The sequence below is a fragment of the Triturus cristatus genome, chromosome 9 (genome assembly GCF_964204655.1).
Source record: "Triturus cristatus chromosome 9, aTriCri1.1, whole genome shotgun sequence".
Lineage (NCBI taxonomy): Eukaryota > Metazoa > Chordata > Amphibia > Caudata > Salamandridae > Triturus > Triturus cristatus.
This window is the reverse complement of record NC_140592.1, coordinates 1022315064-1022323177: the sequence shown is the minus strand read 5'-3', so window position 1 is coordinate 1022323177 and position 8114 is coordinate 1022315064. Positions and strand designations below refer to the sequence as shown.

The 8114-nt window shown below is 51.2% G+C and overlaps 1 long non-coding RNA gene across 1 annotated transcript in view; it reads right to left on the bottom strand.

Moving 5' to 3' along the window:
• Positions 1–3592: 3592 nt before the first annotated feature.
• The window catches only part of LOC146799252 (uncharacterized), a 29282-nt gene continuing 24760 nt past the window's right edge, over positions 3593–8114 (bottom strand). Inside the window, exon 3 of the long non-coding RNA XR_014969252.1 lies at positions 3593–5428. This is a non-coding gene — a long non-coding RNA (uncharacterized LOC146799252). The remainder of the gene's footprint in view (positions 5429–8114) is intronic.

Below are 8114 nucleotides of genomic sequence, written 5' to 3'. Positions count from 1 at the left end.
GAGGGGACGTGGCTTAGGAAGAACGTTTGACGAGGATGAGATCGCAAGGTTGGAGGGGAGGCAGGACTTGGATGGGATGAGTGGGGGGCTGCAGGGGGGGGACGCCGAACCTGCCTCCGATGCTGTTTTTCTCCTTCAGCGCAATCAGTGCTGAGAGCTTGTGTCTCTCCTGTGCCTGGGAAAGTGGGTTAGCCTCGGAAGGAGCACAGCTCAGCCTTAGGGAGGTTCAAGAATGCAACGTATTAGACAACAATGTTGGCCTTTAGAATAGTCTTTCCTCCTGCTGCCTATTCTTTGCATTTATTCCGTTATTTTGACTAAATCCGGGAAGTTTAAGACAATTGCAAGTAATATTTTAAACTGATCACAGTCACTGTGCATTAAAGGAAACATCCTCGGAGCACGTCCCCCCGTGAGGGCTCTTTCCTTGGTACCTTCTGAGCCAGTCTTGTGAAGGGTTCCCATTATTTTCCGCAGGGCTGGCCTGAGAAGAGCAATTGGGTGGAAGTGAAGTCAGTGGATTCGTTAAATGCGTAAAAGGAGCCTGGAGACGCCGTTGAAGCGTATTACAATTTTTCGGTTTTTTTTTTGTAAAATGGAGAATAACATGGAAATGCCAGTAATTAGCTGGGAACCTTTTTTAATATTACGATACAGGTTTAAGGTGAAAGATTTGTCCAAACCAAGCGCGACAATCAGCCGAGGGGCCGCCGCAGCAAAACAAGGCTCAGTCAGACACATGTGAAAATCCCGCAACATGGCCGCCATTCATAAACGTCAATCGGGTAATTAACAACACTTTTGTTCAAAAGCAAACCCGCGCAGCAGGATTTGGCGCCGAGTGTTTCTTCCCTCTCTCTCTCCCTACCCGATTGGAAATTCAGCACCATGCTTTGGCCTTTCTAAAAGTGATCAAGCGGTGGGGCTGCAGGGCGATTATCAGCTCTTGCTTTGGTTATCTGCAGGAAACATTATTCCTTGACGCCGCTCTCCCACAGGTGCCTTTGTGAGATAGAAAAGACACGTGGCGCCAAAGCGGAGTATAAAGGACTCTTCCTCTACTCTCGCAGCCTCGGCGGGAAAAATACGGGTTCCACAGCGACTGGGGTTGTTCCGGTGATTGGAGACTCTACATGCCTCGGTAGAGAAGCCACAGGCCTCTTGAACAAGGAGATCAGGTGAGGGAGCAACGCCGGGACACCACCGCCTTTCTCCGAGGCACAGCAGAAAATGCCTCGGAGAAAGGGAGCCTCCTTTTCGGATTTGGGGGCGTGTTTTGCTGTTGTCTCCTCCCTGAGACTTCTCGCAAAAAACACGCCCCCCGATCCGAAAAGGACGGGGCATAATCGGAGTGACTGGACCTCTTCTCCAGTGGCTGGCCAGCATTTAAGAGGCCAGCCAATGGAGAACAGGAGAGAAGAGGGGCGGGTGCAAGCCCCTCTTCTCAAAGACATTAAATCTCCGGACTTCCGGTCTGCCGACCGGATGGTCCCGAGACCTAAAAATTGGGATGTTTTCCTCTTTCTGGCCACACCTCTGACCCCGCCCATTGACCAAGTCCACGGGTTATTCCCGCCCTCTGATTCTCCACCCACAGTTCCCCTACTTTTTTTGCCCCACTTCAACCACTGTCAGAACTGAGCCTTTTCCGACTCAAAGCCGTAAGATCTGTAATTGCAGCACATCTGGTAGTGAAACACAACCGATAGAAGGAAGAAAGAGCTTTCCTTAAAGGCACTCCAATTTCCACAACATAGGAATTGTATGTGAGTGTGTGAGTGTGTGTGTGTGGTGGTGGAGGGGGGGTGCTAGGGACACAGTGAAAGCTGCAGATGTGATACTCACACATGTCCACACACTACACATGGTCAGTGACTGGCTACCGCCCTCCCCCTATGTCCGCACCACCCCCGGACACAACACCTAGACGTGGTATCTTTGGAAGGCGGGAGGTCGAGAGACCCCCCGGCCGTATTTATTAAGTACAAAAACAATAAAATTTTAAATTTGCATGATAAACAATTATACAAAAATTCAGCAGGACATTAGATACATTATTGTCAACAGGTGTGAGTGACTATCCTTAACAAAGACTCTAATACAGATTGTTTCCTAACCGAGTCTAACATCCTCCTCTGCATTTTTGTATACTAACATTTCTGGGCCATATGGCAAGGTCGCTAACCGGTGTCAGGTCCTACTAGCTGCGCCTCCCCTACAGGTGTGCGCATGCGCAGCCGGGCCCGGTAATTACCCGGTCCACGCCGTGAACTCCATTTACCCACTGAAGGAGGGCCCTTACTCTGCGCCATCCGGTGACGTCATGAGTATGCGCGCGCGGGGTGGCTACCAGCCTAAGGAAAGCGTGACTCCCCAACCCGCGCTCCTTTGAAGCACCAGTTACCTTGCCCCTGAAGTTCCAGGAGGAGCCAATGGCCCCTCCCCCTGGGCGGGCACCTCCGTAGGATGATGCCCGCCCCCTCAGACCTTCAAATAGTTGCTCACCGGTCATGACCTTACCGCATGCCCCCATACCTAATAAATACGACGACCTATGGGAGAAAATTCTAAAGGACAACTACACTGACTACAATCACACGTCATGTATAACACCATAAAGCTACAAGGGAAAGAAAAGGCCTAAACACGACTGCATCAGTTACACATAATACAGTATCATTCACTACCTTGGGAGAACAAGGCCTACAAGCAAGCATAAACAAGAACATAACTGCTCAATACCATATTGATCACTACAATGGGAGAAAAAGTCCTAAAAGAAAACCTCATCAGAAACTAACATCTCATAACAGAACTAACATCTCATAACAGTTTCACGCGCCCAATGCCCCCTAGTTGGACTAGCAACGCATCAACCACGTACTCCAGGGATGGTGGGTGGGGAAAATTTGCCGCCCTGCGCGCCAGGGCACGTCCGTGGTGGGGGAGCGTCCAGGGGACAAGGGGGTCACCTGGGCGCTCCCCGCCGCTTTATCCCCCCAGAGGCCCGCCCCCCCCCTCCCCTCTGACCCGGATGTCGATTAACGTCATCCGGGTCACGTAGGCAGCCAATCGGTGGTAGGGCGCGCCCCCAGTGAACACGCCCCACCACCGAGAGGTCCGGGGGAGGTCGCCGCACTGCCATGCAGGCGGAGGGGCCAAGGGCCCCCCCTTTCCACATGGTCAGTGACTGGCTACCGCCCTCCCCCTATGTCCGCACCACCCCCGGACACAACACCTAGACGTGGTATCTTTGGAAGGCGGGAGGTCGAGAGACCCCCCGGCCGTATTTATTAAGTACAAAAACAATAAAATTTTAAATTTGCATGATAAACAATTATACAAAAATTCAGCAGGACATTAGATACATTATTGTCAACAGGTGTGAGTGACTATCCTTAACAAAGACTCTAATACAGATTGTTTCCTAACCGAGTCTAACATCCTCCTCTGCATTTTTGTATACTAACATTTCTGGGCCATATGGCAAGGTCGCTAACCGGTGTCAGGTCCTACTAGCTGCGCCTCCCCTACAGGTGTGCGCATGCGCAGCCGGGCCCGGTAATTACCCGGTCCACGCCGTGAACTCCATTTACCCACTGAAGGAGGGCCCTTACTCTGCGCCATCCGGTGACGTCATGAGTATGCGCGCGCGGGGTGGCTACCAGCCTAAGGAAAGCGTGACTCCCCAACCCGCGCTCCTTTGAAGCACCAGTTACCTTGCCCCTGAAGTTCCAGGAGGAGCCAATGGCCCCTCCCCCTGGGCGGGCACCTCCGTAGGATGATGCCCGCCCCCTCAGACCTTCAAATAGTTGCTCACCGGTCATGACCTTACCGCCACAGGCCAGTATTGTTAACCGACGATCTGGCCTCCCCCCCAATCCTACAACACAGAAAGGTCATGCCCCTGCCTCAATTCCCTGACCACACCTATGAAATTTCTCAACACTATGTCATCACCCACCCTAGTCGGGTGAACCACGACTTCTATAAAGCACAATTCGCCCTGACACCCCCTGTGACCAGACTATGCTGCAGCCCTGTTACCCCTGTGCTAACCGGCCAACCTCGAAGATTACCTCCTCCCGCAAGACCCTTCTGCCTAGTGGTAACAAGCCATTCCTCTACTAACTATGGGAACTATTGCGGCGAAGGACTGTATCTCCTCAGAATATCAGTCCTAAAGAAAACCCCGAAACTGACTGAGGCCAAGGACCTATACTTGAAAAAACCACCCTGTTCTCAGCTCTGTCTGTCTAGTCTGCCGGTGTAAAACGCTAGCCAGCCTCCTCCCTACTGGAATCGCTGCACTCCATGCCGAAGTGTCCTCGGGATAGTCATGTCGCATTCCCAATCCCATGCGAAGTATTCCCCCCCATTCTACCCAGCGCGTAGGGTACGCAACCCCCCACCCAGTGTGGGGCAACACAAAAAATCCCAGAGCTGACTGAATCTGGCAAAAAACGACATACCGTCAAGGAGCCTCAAAATGGTCATGATTGACGTATCGTGATGTACCACGTTGGAACCCAAACCCCTAGTATTATTAGCACCCTGCTCTAAACCTACACAGTTGCCCAGCCACTCACATAACCCGGTACTCATTCCCAATGTAATTGTACAATTTGTGATACAACCCAGAATAGTGCCCCCAGGGTCCCAGATAATTCCCATGAGCATCCCCCAGGGCCTCATGTACTGCTGAAACTGAACCAATATGTTCTAAGCTATGTTCTGTGTTGGCTGCTGCCCCTACTCCGGAGCCCCCCAACCCACCCAGTGACTAATGTAATTACAAGGTGCGTTGAGGAATAATTCCACACCCGGGCACTCCCATTAGCAGGACAATAATGCTATGGTGCTGGATTCATCATAGGGAGTGAACCTCCCATTTAGGACCCCCTAAACCGTGAACTATCTGCATCCAAGCCCAAGGTTCTGGGATAGGCCCCGTGCCTGCCTATCCCCCTACACGGAGCATCCAGACTCTACTCCATGTCCGCATCGATAAGCGCCCGCGTGCATGCGCCGTAATGGCAGTTAACCGTTCCATGACACAGGAGTTGTGTCACCTCTGCCCCTGATACTTGTGTTTTTACCATTGGTAAAGGTATATACTTACAAAGCGGCGCCCTGCCGTCAGAACTCGTGTGGCAAAATTAAATGGTGACAACCATACCCTCTCACTAGAATGCACCAGCAGATCCGCAGGTATTACCTGCCAGGCAGACGTACTGCCGACTTACCACTAATGGTAACCACACACGCATGACAGCTATACAGTCCGTTTATGAAGCACCATCCAGGCTGGCACCACTTGACCACTGGGTTGATCCCCATCCAACTTGACGGCGCCGCTTGCACCTCACATTCCGGATCCACCGGTCCCCTTGATTGTCCACTTTTGCAGTCATAGCGGCACGTAGCGCTTCCAGGCACCAGGCGTTGATCCAGGTAAACAAACGAAAATCAAAGACAAATGATTAGTGCCTTACACCGAGAGGTGCCCAACATCGATGTTTGACTGCCTTGCTATTCCGCGAGACTGTACTCTCCCCCCTTTTTTCCCCTACTCCCCACAGGCTTTAAACGTGCCAAAAAATACGTGACCCACACTTACATTACACTGTGGGAGTGGCTGGGCAATGGTGCATAAATACAACATGACACACCCCCGGCATATAATGACGCCGTGTAACGTACTGGGGGAGCGACGGTATCCTGTGCTGCCATACGACGTACAATAAGAAGTACACAAGCCCCATAAATGCAGAAATCCCGTGTGGTACCATACCTCATTGTGCACAAGTGCTCCCTGGATACTAGTGTACAGACACTGAGCAGACATCGGACCTCAGTCCCTACATGTATAATTGGACCGGCGCAAAAGGCGCCGTGTGACTGAACGCCCTCCTGCAGCTACTTCCCCTGCACATAGCGCCTAGGGCTTCCTTACCCCACCTTCCTACGCCCCCCACCACTGCACATATGGATACCCTTGCCGATGTGACGACAAGGCCTATACCTGTTCAGATTCACCTAAATGACCCTGACCCCCAGCCAGTGCCTAATGGGCCCCACCCCATAATCTTTTTAAAGACAAGACATTAGGTAACACGCTGAGTCTCGCCTGCCAACAAAAAAAAAAAAAAAAAAATTGTAACACACTGTGCAACCCAGTAACCTACCATAAAGGCACTAAATATGTAACGGAGCGAAAGCCTGCTCCAACCGGGCAAATTACCAACTGTTTGAACAGATCCTACAATGATAGGTCTGACACCCGTGTTGACTACAAGGTGGGCCACCCCGGCGGGTGGCAATGCTGGTGGTACAGGCCCCACCATGTGTACTTGCCCGGTACCCGCCATATTGACCCGCCTTGCAGGAACAAACACAGACTCCCATCCTACATTTCCTATTCTTGCCAACTTTATTTTCCCTCATCTATAGCTAATCCCCTTAACGCTGTTCATTACAATGTTACCTAATGAATTTGCCTGCTGGCCAAGACATTGCTTCCCGCTATCTAATGAGTCTCCAAACTGCCTGGGTTAGCCCCCCACAAGCAAATGCTGACTGATTACTGACCAGCCTATATCACCCATATGTGTTCCCCAGTGATCCGAAGCCTGATGATGTTGTAAACTAACAAACGGCGGTCGGCATCAGCCACCTACGTCAACTGTGTACACTCCAAAAACGTCCCCTATGGATCATTTTAAGTAAAATCTCATTGCCAAAAGAACCTTGATAACAGACAATAAAATTCAAGCGACACTTATCATAACGCCAGGTGCCCCACCTCTGGGACACTAGATTCATACTTCCAATAGGGAGAGTCTTGCCTAGCACTGGTCACAGCCCCTCTGAGTATTTGTTAGTATGGCCGCACTTCCTCATACCACTAACAGATTGTGTCCCGCAAAAGGACATAACACGTGTGTGCGTAACCCCGTGACGCTTTCTGCAAGTATCACCCATTTTTTGGTTTTCACAGTCGCACCGGGGCACAAACATGCATTTTATGTGAAACGAATGTATTGCCTCTTCTCGCAAGAAAAACCCCGCTTCTTAACAACATGCATTGTTCAATACACAAGTACCAATGGTCAACCCATGCAGACGCTCAGGGACCCACTCACCAGGACCCCGCAACATTTGTAACGCCCACCTGCCTGCAATATGTGGCCCCCTTCGGCTTCCCCCTTCCGGAAAGCTGTCAAGGGCGCTTCCCCTCTTTTCCTTTAAAAAATTGTCTACATTTGCCAAGTCACAAAATTGGACCACAACCACTGCACCGGGGTGAGGGTCATAAAATGAGCAAAGAAGGGGTCTGTACGTGGCCCCACGTGGATGTAAACCGATGCATGCACAGTACAATACCTTCACGCGTTGGCCCAGCCAAAACACTCACCGCTTAACATGAAGACCGTGACTCGCATGGTTATATAGTGGGCGCAATGCCCAAACGGGCGCGCAAGGCACAACGCTACAAATACACCAACTAAAGAACAATCCATGGGCAAGCACAACGAGAAAACCAAGGCATGACATGTGCAAGTCCCCTAGAATGACATGTACCAAATGCAATCAGAGGCAACCGCCCATCCCCGTTCTGTACTCTGGTAGAGAGGTTAAAAAGTCTTCCGCTCTAGTTGTAGGCTGCGCTAAATGCATGGTATTGTTGGCGGGGCACAGAAAGTGATGCCCCTGCAAGGCTGGGGTGGGGGGGGGGCTGCTGCGTTACACAGATTTGGCCGAGAATATTTCACTCGCCAGTCAAGTACTTCTTACCCGCGAGCGGGCAGGCCAGGAGTGTTTGATTTTTATGGCTCTCTCGAATATGTTGAATGAGGAGTTATTACAGTTAAATGACCCTGTGAGAAACCCCAAGAACTGCGACTGCCCGCAGCACTAATAATGAAAACTGACAGGGAAATCCTGCTGTGTTTATTTACGACCCTCCGCCTTTGTTAGCTCTTGTGAGAAATTCCTTCCTAACCATAACAATATTGCGGCGGTTGGCAGCGGCCGGAGGCCCCGCCGGCCGGCACCGGCTCGGCACGGAGCACGTTGCCACGCGGGTTGCACCTCTATACGATTTTACTTTA